Source organism: Mus musculus, chromosome 14 (assembly GCF_000001635.26).
Source record: "Mus musculus strain C57BL/6J chromosome 14, GRCm38.p6 C57BL/6J".
NCBI lineage: Eukaryota > Metazoa > Chordata > Mammalia > Rodentia > Muridae > Mus > Mus musculus.
The window spans coordinates 50,720,497-50,736,047 of NC_000080.6; the positions used below are offsets into that span (position 1 = coordinate 50,720,497).

Below are 15,551 nucleotides of genomic sequence, written 5' to 3' on the forward strand. Positions count from 1 at the left end.
GAGGGGAAGCAAAGTGCACTGAAGAATTTAGGCCTTTCCACGTGCCTTGAGCCTGAGGAAAAGAGATATAAAGGAAAGAATGCCTTGGGAGAGATAAGAAAAAGGGATGGAAAGGGAGAGAAGAAGGGAGATCGAGCTGGAGAGGCACATAAGGAAAGGAGCCTCTACCCGCCACTGGATGAATTTAAGCAGCTAACTCTTAGTAGCTCAGAACCAGATGAAGGAGTTAGCGCCTCTGAAGAAATGGACTCGGAGGAGGAAGCAGTTCGTTATAAGGGAGAAAGGTACCAGCAAGGTAAAATGCAAGCTACTCAGTCCAGAAAAAGGCCAAAAGCGGCTGGCGAAAGCCAGCTTGCTGCTAAGCCTCCGGACTGTCGGCTTCAGGGTCCTAGTGCACCTTCGCCTTATGTGCAGAGGCACCATTCAGAGCCTTATGTGCAGAGGTATCATTCAGACTCATTTATTACAAAAGAGGAACAGAGGAAAATGCAACAGGCATTTCCAGTTTTTGAAAGAGATGAGGGAGGGCATATACACGTTCCAGTAGAGTATATACAGATTAAGGAGCTTGCAGAAGCAGTCCATAATTATGGAGTCAGCGCTAATTTCACTGTAGCACAAGTTGAAAGGCTTGTGACTCACGCTATGACTCCTAGTGATTGGCAGACTGTAGTAAAAGCTGCAGCCCCCAGTATGGGGATGTATCTTGAATGGAAAGCCTTGTGGCAGGACTCCTGCCAGATGCAGGCAAGGGCCAATGCCACCATGGAAGGGGACCAAAGGACATGGACGTTTGAATTGCTTACAGGTCAGGGACAGCATGCTGCTAACCAAACAGATTATCATTGGGGAGCGTACGCCCAGATCTCAGCTGCCGCTGTTAAGGCATGGAAGGTACTCTCTAAGAAGGGAGAGGCAAGTGGGCATTTGACCAAGATCACTCAGGGCACCCAGGAGTCGTTCTCAGATTTTGTGGCTAGAATGACAGAGGCAGCAGGGAGAATATTTGGAGATACAGAAGCAGCCATGCCTTTAATTGAACAGTTGATATATGAACAGGCTACCCAGGAATGCAGGGCGGCTATTACACCTAGAAAAAGCAAGGGACTGCAGGACTGGTTGAAGGTTTGCCGTGAACTTGGAGGGCCACTCACTAATGCCGGTTTAGCAGCTGCCATTCTACAAGGGCAAAAACGCCCTGACATGGCTGAGCTCAAACTCTGCTATAATTGTGGCAAACCGGGACACTTAAAAAAGGACTGTAGAGCCCTGGTCAAAAGGAGAGCGCCAGGACTGTGCACTAAGTATGGAAAAGGATATCATTGGGCTAGCACTTGTCGTTCAGTCAGGGACGTTCAAGGCAGGCCCCTGTATCCAGGATTCCCTCAAGCAGTAGATAATGAGACCATTTCAAAAAACCAGTACAGGGCCCTCAGGTCTCAGGGCTCGAAAACATACGGGACCTCGACAGGCGAAAGGTGGACCCCACAGTCCGCAGGGCAACAGAAGGCTCAGCTGGATTGGACCTCCGTACCACCACCCGATTCATGCTGATCCCTCAAATGGGAGTGCAGCCTATTCCTATTGATTATAAAGGACCTCTGCCATCTGGGAGTGTCGGCCTAATATTGGGCAGGGCTTCCCTTACACTATAAGGTCTTATTGTTCACCCTGGAGTTGTAGATCAAGATTATGAAGGGGAACTTCAAGTTCTTTGTTCCTGTCCTCAGGGTGTCTTTTCTATTTCACAGGGGGATAGAATAGCTCAGTTAATAATTCTTCCAAGCCTACATGGCTGTTTTCCCTCTTCTGGTGTCCCTCAAGCTACCAGAGGGATTGGTTCTACTGGAAATGATTCGGCTTACTTAATAATGCCTTTAGATTCCAGGCCATCTTTAGAGTTAGTTATAGAAGGGAAACAATTTAAGGGGATTTTAGACACAGGAGCAGACAAAAGTATTGTTTCTTCTCACTGGTGGCCAAAAACTTGGCCTGTTACTCAGTCATCACATTCTTTGCAAGGTTTAGGTTATCAGTCCTGTCCCACTATTAGTTCCCGTTCTTTGAGCTGGACAGCGCCTGAAGGTCAAACGGGATGATTCACTCCTTATGTTTTACCACTCCCAGTAAATCTCTGGGGGAGAGACATCTTACAGGCACTAGGACTGACCTTGACTAATGAATACTCGCCACAAGCTGTTCAAATGATGAAGAAAATGGGCTATAAAGAAGGAAGGGGATTAGGGAAAGGAGAGCAGGGTAAACTTGAACCTATCCCTCAAAAAGGTAATAATGGGAGACAAGGTTTGGGTTTTTTCTAGAAACAGCTGTTGAGGGTTCCATGCCCATACCATGGCTTACAGAGGAAGTTGTATGGGTTCCTCAATGCCCTCTCTCCTCTGAAAAATTAGAAGCAGCCACAAAACTAATTTCTGAACAGCTACACTTGGGTCATTTAGAGCCCTCTACCTCACCCTGGAATACACCTATTTTCGTAATTAAGAAAAAATCTGGCAAATGGCGCTTATTACATGATCTTAGAGCAATTAATGCACAAATGCGTCTGTTTGGACCAGTTCAGCGAGGGCTACAATTGCTTTCTGCCTTACCCAAAAATTGGGAAATTATAATTATAGACATTAAAGATTGCTTTTTCTCTATACCTTTATGCCCTCAAGATAGGCAAAGATTTGCGTTTATCATCCCAGCCATTAATCATTTAGAGCCGGATCAAAGATACCAATGGAAGGTCCTACCTCAGGGGATGGCGAATAGCCCCACCATGTGTCAACTGTATGTACAATTGGCACTTAAGTCAGTTAGAGAGCATTTTCCATCATTACAGGTGATAATTTATATGAATGACATTTTGATTTGCCATAAAAATTCACAGTTATTGCAAGATGCATACCCTATATTAATAAAAACATTAGGGAAATGGGGATTGCAGGTGGCCACCAAAAAGGTGCAAGTTGCTCGAATGGGAGCCTTCCTAGGGTCACTCATTTATCCTGACAAAATTGTTCCTCAAAAATTAGAGATTCGCAAAGATCAACTACATACCTTGAATGATTTCCAAAAATTGTTAGGAGATATTAATTGGCTGAGATCATTTTTGAAAATTCCATCAGCAGAATTAAAGCCCTTATTTGACATATTAGAGGGAGATACCCATATCTCCTCCCACAGAGCACTTACCCCAGCTGCATGTCAAGCTTTACAAACTGTAGAAAAAGCCTTACAAGATGTTCAATTACAATGCATTGACGAGTCAAAGTCATTTGAATTGTGCATATTAAAAACTGCACAGTTACCAACAGCAGTCTTATGGCAAAATGGGTTCTTATTGTGGGTCCATCCTAATGCTTCCCCTGCAAAAATCATTGAGTGATATCCTAATGCAGTTGCTCAACTTGCACTTAGGGGGATAAAAGCAGCCATTACTTATTTCTGGAAAGAACCTTATATGCTAACTGTACCTTATACTTCTGCTCAGGTTCAAACCCTGGCAGCAACAACTAACGATTGGGCAGTCTTGGTTGCCTCCTATTCAGGACAAATTGATAACCATTATCCAAAACATCCAATTTTACAATTTGCCTTAAGCCAAGCTATAGTATTTCCAATAATAACAGCCAAACACCCACTTCCGGATGGGGTAGTAGTGTATACAGATGGATCCAAATTTGGTATAGGTGCATATGTAGTAAATGGCCAAGTAACATCTAAACAATATCATGAGACATCACCCCAGGTTGTATAGTGTTTGGTAGTTCTAGAAGTCCTTGAAACTTTTCCAGGACCGCTCAATATTGTATCTGATTCGTTATATGTAGTTAATGCAGTTAATACGCTTGAAGTTGCAGGCTTAATTAAACCATCTAGTAAGCTTGCTCACATTTTTCAAAAAATTCAGTCAGCCTTGTTACACAGAAGACATCGTATCTATATTACTTATGTTAGAGCTCATTCTGGCCTTCCTGGCCCCATGTCTTATGGAAATGATTTAGCAGACAAAGCCACTAGAATCGTGGCTGCTGCTCTGTCCTCGCAGGCAGAGGCTGCAAGGGAGTTTCATAAACGCTTTCACATGACAGCAGAGACATTACGCCACCGTTTCACTTTAACCAGGAAAGAAGCTCGTGACATTGTCACCCAATGTCAAAACTGTTGTCAATTTCTACCTACTCCTCATGTAGGGGTAAATCCTCGAGGCATCAGGCCATTACAGGTCTGGCAAATGGACGTCATGCATATTTCCTCCTTTGGGAGAAATCAATATTTGCATGTTTCTATTGACACCTGCTCTGGTGTAATGTGTGCCACACCTTTAACAGGTGAAAAAGCCTCTCAGGTTATACACCACTGCCTAGAAGCGTGGAGTGCTTGGGGCAAGCCCACAATTCTTAAAACGGATAATGGGCCAGTATATACTTCTACTAAATTTCAACAATTTTGTCATCAAATGAATGTCACTCACCTGACTGGCCTTCCTTATAATCCTCAAGGACAAGGCATTGTGGAACGTGCCCACCGCACACTCAAATCTTATCTTATAAAACAAAAAGGGGGAGTTGATGAGACTCTGCCCTCAGTGCCAAGAGTAGCGGTATCTATGGCACTCTTTACACTTAATTTTTTGAATCTCGATGAGCAGGGACGTTCTGCAGCTGAGCGACATAGCTCAGACCCTGATAGACCAAAAGAAATGGTCAAATGGAAGGATGTTTTAACTGGTCTGTGGAAAGGCCCAGATCCTATCTTAATCAGATCCTGGGGAGCTGTTTGTGTTTTTCCACAGAGTGAAGACAACCCATTTTGGCTGTCGGAACGACTCACCCGCAGGATATTCATCAAGGATGGTGCAGAAGATGCTGACCTCCCGAGAACTGTTCCTGATCCTGACAATGCTGAACTTGTCTCAGGTTCCTAGTATAATGGGCGAACAGAGATGGGCTATTCTCTCGACTTTCCCTAAACCAATGCCAGTTCGCCATGATGCTATAGTTTTTCCAAAATTCTTTACTACTAATAAAACAGTGGATTTGCCATATTTACCCTATGATCCTACCCGAGCACCATTAGGAGAAAATCGCTCTTTACTAGAACAGGGTTCTTTATGTTTTCAAATTAATGGACCAGGAAATTGTATCAACCTCACAGCCCGAGCTTTGGGGAAGTTTAATGAGCATCGAGGAAGTTGGGTGAGCACAACCCAAGATACTTCCAATGTAGATATAACCTTTACAAATCAGACCTTTTGGCAGGAGGTAATTTGGGTTAATGGTACATTTCTACCACCTAACTTTTCAGACAAAGGACGTCCACATCAACTAAAAATAGCTCCTCATTGTAGCTTGGAAGATGAAGGGCTGATCCTGCCTTGGTCTGATTGTCAATCCTCCATCACTCGTTGGGCAGATCAGAGTAAAACTTTTTCCTTTTCTCCCAACATGATAGATGACCCAGAGAAGGAATTCGTTATGAAAAAGGGACTTTTCATACAGGACTTTAGAATGCATCCCTTTCACAAGTGGGTGCTTTGTGGAGTCAAGGGCAGTTGTACAGAACTCAATCCTTTGATTTTTATCCAGGGAGGAGCAGCTGGAAAGGCTTCTTTTACTGGCATCTCAAGATTTGCTCAGTATTGGGGAATACATGATGCCTCCCAGGACTCTTATGGATATACTAATACCAGTGTAGAGATCACTGGGTTCAATAAAACTTTGGTAAACCAGATTAATTATCCATATACCCCAGTCTGTGTTTACCCCCCATTCTTGTTTATTCTTTCAAATGATTCATTTGAAGTCTGTTCCAATGATTCTTGTTGGATTTCTCAATGTTGGGATGTAACAAAGAACACCCGTGCCATGGTGTCATGGATCCCACGTTGGATCCCTGTTCTGGTGGAAACACCCTCCACCTTATCTCTATTTCGACAAAAGAGAGATTTTGGCATTACTGCTGCCGTAATCATAGCAATTTCAGCCAGTGCAGCTGCTGCTACAGCTGCAGGGTACGCTATAGCTAGTACGGTTCAATCAGGCACAAAATTCAATCAGCTTTCAGCAGATCTGGCTGATGCCATCACTGTCCAAACTTCTGCTAGTACCAAGTTAAAGGGAGGGCTGATGATTTTGAATCAGCGCCTTGACCTGGAGGAGGAACAGATAGGTGTTCTATACCAGATGGCCCAGTTGGGTTGTGAAAGAAAACTGGAAGCTCTGTGCATTACCAGTGTCCAATATGAAAATTTTACTTATGCAGCTAATCTGTCTAGACAGCTTTCTTTATATCTTGCAGGAAATTGGTCTGAAAGATTCGATGAGACCCTTGAGGCCCTGAGAGTGGCCGTTTTAAAGATCAACTCGACACGAGTGGACCTGTCATTGACAGAGGGCCTCTCCTCCTGGATTTCATCTGCATTTTCTTATTTTAAGGAATGGGTGGGGGGTAGGTTTATTTGGTGTTGCCACCTGCTGTGGACTTGTGGTCATGCTCTGGTTGGTTTGCAAGCTCAGAACCCAACAAACAAATGACAAGGTTGTGATAACTCAAGCATTTGCTGCCATCGAGCAAGGGGCCTCCCCCGAAATCTGGCTATCTATGCTCAAAAATTAGTTGACATTGGTGGCTGGCCTCTTTTATAGAGTTCGCCCTAGGTCATTTAGTAGTTACTGTCACATAGCACTGCGGTATCCAGGGATGGGCAACTTTCCTCATGCACAGATCAGCCTAAGACACAGGGCCCAGTGGCAATAGGGTTACCCTATGACAGGAAAGGCTGTAACATTGGAGGAACGACCTAAGACAGGAGCCACAGCGGATGGGCATAATTACACAGGCCTAGACCAGCCTCAAATTTTAATAAAATAAAAAGGGGGAGATGTGGAGAGCCATGCCGCGAGCAATCGCCATTATAAGATGGTGCTGGCCTCCGCTGTGCCTAACTAGTAAAAAAGCCTTGTACGCAGGTGAGAGAGTGAACTCACTCCTAGTCACTCCTATTCTCGGGGTGTAATAGTGGGGTGATGGGAGAGCAACGAATCAGGAGCTGTCACGCCATATCAGGTGCTGAAACGTCACACTGCGGGCTATAAAAGTGGCGCCATTTTCCCAGTTCAGGGTCTTCCTGAAGAAGTAAGCAATAAAGCTTTTGCCACAGAAGATTCCGGTTTATTGCGTCTTTCTTGCCGGTCGAGTGGGACACAATATAAAAGCATCTATAAGAATTATCTTTGCTTCTCTGGATTTTAGCATAACTCTAAGCACATACAATAAAACCATTGTACCATTACCTTGTCCCTTTTTACAGGTTTATTCAACACTGGCCCAAATTTTCCTTTGTACACACTCACTTTCCAATGGTGTCCTACTCTGTATTCCCCTTACTTGAGCTCCAACGTTGAGACACAATCTGGCCAAGGCAGCTCAGTCAGTCAACAGAATCTCAAAGGAGAGAACGAGGACTGAAAAGAAAAAGACAATTAGACAACATTACACCATGACTCCAACCAGTGCTGAGGCTGAAGCAGGTTTATTCTTTCCCAGTCTGCTTTTATATAATTTTAAGTATATGCAAATAATAAGGCCAGTTCTAGGTCAAGGAACAAACGAGGCAATAAACAAAATCCCATGGTCACTGTTTCTAGGATCTTATCAGGATAACCAAGATAAAAGGAATGCCACACATTCCTCAACTGAGTCTACCTTGTGTTTTGTATTAGCCCAAATGTAAATATTCTCATCTGAGCCTATTTCCTGAGTCCTAACCCAAAGTCAAATTCCTGCCAAAGTCCTACAAAGTGTTTCCTGTGATGATATCTGGGCATATGGACTTCTTTGTTAGTTCTGAGTTTATTTTGGATGGAGCAAGGTGGGGGAGAAGATATATAAATTGACTACTATATATCTTCTTGTTTTAAATGTTGGTTTAAGAATTTGTACACTTCTTGATCTCATTATCTACTAATTGCTGAGTTGTGATAGTTACTTAGATTCTAGATGCATATATATGTCTCTGTGAGATGTATATAGAGTTTGGGAATTCTTTATTTCAGCATGTCTTGTAGACATGGGTTAGTTAGGTCTGGGGGTTGGAAATAGTTGTATACAATGAACTCAGGTGACCAGAGAAGACTGGGCTATTATACAGAATGTGGTTCCTGTTTTAAGCTAAGAATGTGTAGGTAGATATGTTTGAGTGGAAAGTTTATAAATGATGAAGGATTGTCTTGTGGTTTGCTAGACAGGTAGCTGGAATACTGGTCTAAGCCCTAAGGGGTTCCTCTGTCGTAAAGACAGGAAAAGCCAAACTAGCCTAGTACAGGAACTGTAGTACCCAGGTTATATCTAGTAGATTGAGGAAAAGGTGTAGTTGAGGAGGTCAGGTGTACTCAACAAGTTATACCCTGAATGGGGACATGGGCAGTGGAGTTTGGTATTGGAGGTGACCCAAAGGATTCTACTGAGTGGATGCAAGTAGGGCAAATCCTGACAAAGCATAAATGACAGCTGTGGTGCAAAGGGAGATGACAGGACTGGGCATGGATATGGGATACGCTGCAAAATAGTTTGAGGAATATTGGTTTTAATTCTTCTTTGAGAGTCTAGTAGAAATCTGTAATGAACCCACCTGGACCTGGGTTTTCTTTGTTTTTGGAGGTGGTGGTGGTTTTGGTTAAGAGACTTCATTATGGCTTCTATTCTATAGGAATTATAGGTCTGTTTAAATTACTTTTCTGATCTTTACCTAACTTTGATAGATAATGTATATCAAGAAATTCATCCATATCTTATAAGTTTTCCAATTTGGTTGAGTAGAGATTTTTGAATTATGTCCTATAATTCCCTGAATTTCTTCAGTGTTTATTGTGATAGCCTCGTTTTAATCCATCATTTTATTAATTTTTCATCTATGACTTTTAGTTAATTTGAATGAGGGCTTATCAATTTTACTGGTTTTCTGAAAGAGTCAACTCTTTGTTTCATTGATTTCTTGTATTGTTTGTGTTTGTCTGTATTTTGTTTATAGCACTCCTGAGTTTGATTTTTTTTTTTTTGCTATCTACTCCCTTTGTTGCTTCTTAATTTTTTTCTAGAGATTTCTAGTGTGTCATTTAGTTGATAGTGTGAGATCTCTGCAGTTTCTTGATCCAAATATTATTGTTATGAACTTACCTCTTAAAACTGCCTTAAATGTGTCCCATGAGTTTGATAGTGTTGTGTTTTCATTTTCATTGAATTATAAAAGGTTTTAAATTTCTTTCTCAATTTCTATTATGATCCAGTTTTTCATTCAGTAGAGAGTTGTTCACTTTCCATGAGATTTTTTGCTTTCTGTTATTTCTGTTGTAAATAATATCCAGCTTTAAGCTGTGGGGTTCAGACAGGATACAGAGTATTATTTCAATTTTCTTGTCTTTTGAAACTTGCTTTGTCTCATGGAGATATATGTAGTCAATTTTTGAGAATGTTCCATGAGCTTCTGGGAAAGAAGTTCATTCTTTTGTGTTTAGGTGTAAATATCTGCTAGGTCCATTTGAAGTATGATGTCACTTACTCAGCATTTACCTACTGAGTTTTTGCCTAGATGACATATATATTGTTGAGAGTTTGGTATTGAAATCACCCACTATCACTATGTGAAGATCAATATGTGGTTTTCACTGTACTCATGTTTCTTTTATGAACTTGGATACTCTTATATTTGATGCACAAATTTTAGATTACAATAACCTCTTGACGTTTTTCCCCCTTCACTGAGTACCCAGTGTCATTCTTTATGTCTTCTGATTAGTTTGGTTTGAGGTTTATTTTGTCAGATATTAAAATGGCTACACTGGCTTGCTTTCTGGGATCATTTGCATATAATACGTTTTCTCATGCTTTCACCCTGAGGTGATACCTATCCTTGATGTTAAGTTAAGGTGTGTTTCTTGGCTGCAGCAGAAGAATGGATCCTGTTTTTTAACCCAGTCTGTTAATCTGTAGTTTTATTGAAGAATTCATACCATTGATATTTAGAGTTATCAATGAGCAGTATTTTTTTATTCCTGTTATTTTGTTTTTGTGCTGTGAGGTGCAACCCCTTTGATTCACTAATCTCAGATTGTTTATTACTTATTGAGTTTTCTTGGGTTAATAACATCTTGCAGTTAAAGTTTTCCCTCTAGTGCTTTCATTAGAGCTAAATTTGTAAATATATATATTGCTTAAACTTGGTTTTATCGTGGAATGTCTTATTTTCTGCTTGTATGATGACTGAGAGTTTTGCTGGATATAGTACTCTGGGCCAGCATCTGTAGTCTTTTAGAGTTTGTAGCACATCTGTCCAGGCCCTTCTGTCCTTTAGTCTCCATTGAAAAGTCAGGGGTTATTCTAATATGTCTACCTTCATACCTTACTTAATGTTCTTTCTTTGTTTTGTACATTTAGTGTTTTGATTACTATGTGTCATGGGGAATTTCTTTTCTATTCCAGCCTGTTTGATGTTCTGTATGCATCTTGTGCCTTGTCAGAAATCTCCTTCTTTAGGTTAAGAACATTTTCTTGTGCTTGCTTCAGCCACACATATACTAAAATTGGAACAATACAGAGAAGATTAGCATGGCCCCTGCGCAAGAATAACAGGCAAATTCGTGAATAGTTCCATATTTTTTTAAAAGTCAGGCTAGTAATCCTAAATATGATAGGGGAATAATATACAATATATATAAAGAACTCAAGAAATTGAACTCCAAAAAAAAAACAAATAGCCCTATTTAAAAATGGGGAACAGAGCTAAACAAAGAATTCTCAACTGAGGAATACAGAATGGCTGAGAAGCACATAAAAAGATGTTCCAACTCTGAGATTCCACCTCACACCAGTCAGAATGGCTAAGATCAAAAACTCAGGTGACAGCAGATGCTGGCAAGGATGTGGAGAAAGAGGAACATTCCTCCATTGCTGGTGGGATTCCTAGCTGCTACAACCACTCTGGAAATCAGTTTGGTAGTTCCTCAGAAAACTGGACATAGTTCTACTGGAAAATCCAGCAATACCACTCCTGGGTATATACCCAGAAGATACTCCAACAATGTAATAAAGACACATGCTCCACTATGTTCATAGTAGCCTTATTTATAATAGCCAGAAGCTAGAAAGAACCCAAATGTCTCTCAACAGAGGAATGGAGACAGAAAATGTGGTACATTTACACAATGGAGTGCTACTCAGCTATTAAAAACAATGAGTTTATGAAATTCTTAGACAAATGGATGGATCTGGAGGGTATCGTCTTGGGTGAGGTAACCCAATCACAAAAGAACACACAAGATGGGGCTGGTGAGATGGCTCAGTGGGTAAGAGCACCCGACTGCTCTTCCGAAGGTCCAGAGTTCAAATCCCAGCAACCACATGGTGGCTCACAACCATCCGTAACAAGATCTGACTCCCTCTTCTGGAGTGTCTGAAGACAGCTACAATGTACTTACATATAATAAATAAATAAACTTTAAAAAAAAAAAAAAGAACACACAAGATAAGCACTCACTGGTAAGTGGATATTATCCCAGAAGCTCAGAATCCTTCTTAAAAGTGGGAACAAAATACACTTGGAAGGAGTTACAGAGACAAAGTTTGGAGCAGACTGAAGGAACAACCATCCAGAGACTTCCCCACTTGTGGATCCATCCCATAAACAACCACCAAACCTAGACATTATGGCAGATGTAAGTTTTACCAATCAAAAAAAGAACATTTTCTTATAATTTTGTTTAAAATATTTGCTATGCTTTGATCTAGGTTTATTCTCTTCTTCTATTTCTATCATTCATAGATTTGGTCTTTTCTAACTGTCTCAGATTTACCAGGTGCTTTATGCTTACATTTTTCTCGATTTACCTTTTTTGTTGATTGACATGACCATTCTCTGTACCTTGTGCTCAATGCCTAGATTCTCCCTTCAATCTCTTGTACTTTGTTGTTGAGGATCACCTCTAAAGTTTTTGTTTAACTTCCTAAGTTTTTTATTAACAGTTTTATTTTAGTTTGGGTTTTCTTTAGTGATTCTATTTCTATTTTATGTCTCGAAGTGTTTTTATTATTTCATTTCACTGTGTGTGTTCTTACACATTTCATTAAGGACTATATTTATATCCTCTTTAAGGTCCTTGAACATATAGATAATTGCAGTTTCAATGCCCTTGACTGATGCTAATTATATTGGATTTCTAAGAACCTACTGTTTTATATTAGGGTTCTTAAGTCCTCATAGAGGTACAATGTCTTAACTGTTTATGTAATATGTTGTGGGGTGTGTGTGTATGCGTGCGTGCGTGTGTGTGTGTGTGTGTGTGTGTGTGTGTGTGTGTGTGTGTGTGTGTGTGTGTTGATATCTACATATCTGGAATTAAAATGATTGAGGTGTTTCTAGGTGTTAATATCTGGTCTTGTCTTATTGGATGAGCATTTCATTCTTTTGTTGCTCTTGACCTCTCAAGATCTTAAGCAAGTGTAGGAGCTCTGAAACCCCTGGTAGAGGGCTCCTGCGAGTCACTTATAGGAAGAAGAGAATAGAAATGACCAAAGAGAATAGACTGAGAGAAGTTGTGAAAAAGCCTGAGATATCAAGTTCATATAGGATGGGTCCCCAGAGTGATGATGCATTAAAAGGAGGGGCTTCAGAATGTGTGCTGCAGTAGGACAAAGAGTATTCTGGAGAAACAAGGATGAAATAACTAATAGTCCCCTAAATCTGTACAGAGAGGTGCAATCACCAGTGAATGAAGTCAGAGGAACACCTGCAAGCAGTTTGCTACAGGGCTGTGTCTGAAACATATAGTAAAAGAGGATAGTGAAAATCTCCTACCTAAGTCCCAGCCAAGTGTTACCACAGGGGTCCCTTGTAGAAAGTATTTCTGGATATTATCAGCTGACACAAAAGAATGATGATGACCTAGAAGGGAAAGTTGAGAGGGTCCAAGAAAAAGAGCTAAGTTGGGTCTGAACCAAGAGGCAGAATCCCTGGGGAATGAAGGTAGAGTGGGGTTGGGGGCACATGTGAGTAGGCTGCTACTGTGTTGAGGGTGAGACAGAAGAAATCTCAGCTGAGGATAGAAAAGAGTGAAAATCACCTACCTGAGACCCAGAACAGTGGCTGCTGGTAGTCTCTGGTAGAAAGTGTTTCTGGACATCAGTAACGAACACAACAGAATGCAGATGGGTAGTAGAAAAAAACTGAGCAGGTCCAAGGGAAGCTAAGCTAATTTCATGCCAGCCCTGATTTCTTGATGTAGACTCATAGACCTATAAAGTTCTCTCTTAGTTCTCATTTCATTCTATCCCACTAAGTAATATATGAAGGTAGACCTATTAGAATAATCCCTGACTTCTCAATGGAGACTAAAAACCATGATGTGGTTCCATTTTTATTCTACTTTATGAAAGTTTTAAGTTTTTTTTATTTCTTCAAGGACTCATTGATTGTTTGATAGTGTGTTTAATCTCCATTGTATATGTTCCAGAATTCCTCTTGCTGTTGATCTGTAGATTTATTATGATCAGACAAAAGTAAAAGAATTATTTCATCCTTTTCTATATTAATTAGGCTTGCTTTATTACTTACTTTTCTATTGCTGAGATAAAATGCCATGACCATGGCAACATATAAAAGTGGGTTTTAATTTTACTTATGGTTTCACAGGGTTAGAGTCTATGATGACAGTGCTAAGGCATAGTGGCAGGAATACCTAGGAGCTCACCTCACAAACTACAAGCAGGAAGCAGGAAGCACACTAGGAATGGCTTGAGTCTTTAGAAATCTAAAAGCCACACTCACCCAGTGACATAACTTCTCCAAAAAGGCATCACCTCCTAATCCTTCCCAAAAAGTTCCACCAACTACATAAATAAGTATTCAAACTTAAAATACTTTGGAACGTCCTCATCAAATCCCTCTCCTTGGAACTCAAGGACCTATACTGAAGAGGAGGCAAAAAGAAACACACACACACACATACACACACACAAACACACACACACACAATGCTATGGTGATTTTCTACAGGTTATTTTTTTTAATTTGTTGGTTGGTTAGTTGTTTTTTGTTTTGGGGGATGGTTTGGGGGTTTGGGTTTTGTATGTTTATTTTGTGTTTCATATGCTTTATTTGGACATTTTTATCTTGCTGGTCTTTTGCTTGTATATTGTAGTTTCATATTTTGTGCTTTTTTAGTGTGTGTGTGTGTGTGTATGTGTGTGTCATGCTTTTTCTTTTTTTATTTTATAATACTCTTTTATTTGATTAAAGAATTTGCCTTCATTGTGTACATTGAAATGTTATATTCCCTATGTATTTTACAAAGTTAGAAAATGTCTCTTGTTTTAAATATTACCCTAAAAGTAATTTCAGAGAAAAAGTCTTTGTGAAATTTAACATGACTTTAAAAATCATGGGGGTGAACAACTCTGAAATACAACTGGATTAATAAGATTTCTTGTCTATTTTACTACATGGGAGACTTCTTATTCCAGTCTCCTTCCTCAGAAATTCTCACATGAAAAACCTTGACTATTTTTTAGTATTTTTTTCTTATTTGTTTTCTAAAGAAACTGAGAAAGAAGGCATGGAGTTGAGTCAGTGGGAAGGTAAAGATGATCTGGAAGGAGATAGGGAGGGGAAACCATGACCAAAATGTTTTATATAAATTTTCAATGAAAAAAGGAAAAGAAAAGTGAAAATAATAGAAATAGATGAAAATCCAGATGATAGTATTAGATCATCCTCTGCCTCCCACAGCTGGCTAACTTTTTCTATGGCCTTTGTTTATGGCACCAGAGCATGCTAACAGCACATTTTCATGCCATTTGCCTTTTTATTAAGGTCAGACTCACTGGAATTTTTTAAAAGTTCTTTTTAAGAAGATGTTAATAAGTACACCTTCTATATTGGAAATGGATTTTAAAATTATATCTTCCAGTTAATCATGTTGAAAGAGTACATGCCACTGTACACAAGTGGAAGAGAAAGGACAACTTGTAGGAATAGGTATCTCCTATTCACTGCATTGGCCCTATGGATTGAAGTCAGGTCATCAGGTTTGTAGCAAATCACTTTGCCTACTGAGCCTCTCACTAGACATGGAAATGGTTCTGGTCGAGGTTCTCTGAAGATAAGTCTGTACTTTGTGCAAAAGCTTCAGTTCTTTCTGCTTCTTTGTCTAGATTCTAAATCATGTCTCTTTTTCCAGTTCTAGAAATTGAAACAAATCTCTTTTATTTCCAGTAAGTGTAATAACTATGTGTGAACTGGAATGTTACTTTTAGTTCTCATACTGAAAATACTAATATAAACAAATCAATAAACAAAGTTGACTTCATTGTTCTGTCACAATGATGGAGGAGGTGTATAACGAAAAACCATGAGTAGCTGAGTAGGAGACCATCTCACATAGGAATCACATTTTATTTAGGCTTTGAAAAACATCTCTGGGTATAGAAAATGAGGTCAAAGTGTGCATTGTGGTACACAGCTATAATCCTAGGACTTGGAATATGCAAGCAGA

General features: G+C 40.1%; 1 non-coding gene across 1 annotated transcript; it reads left to right on the plus strand.

Annotated features, from left to right (window-relative positions):
- Positions 1 to 10,558: 10,558 nt before the first annotated feature.
- Positions 10,559 to 10,663, plus strand: Gm24316. Its single transcript, XR_003951326.1, has one exon. It is a non-coding gene; the product is annotated as a U6 spliceosomal RNA (small nuclear RNA).
- The last annotated feature ends 4,888 nt before the right edge of the window (positions 10,664 to 15,551 follow it).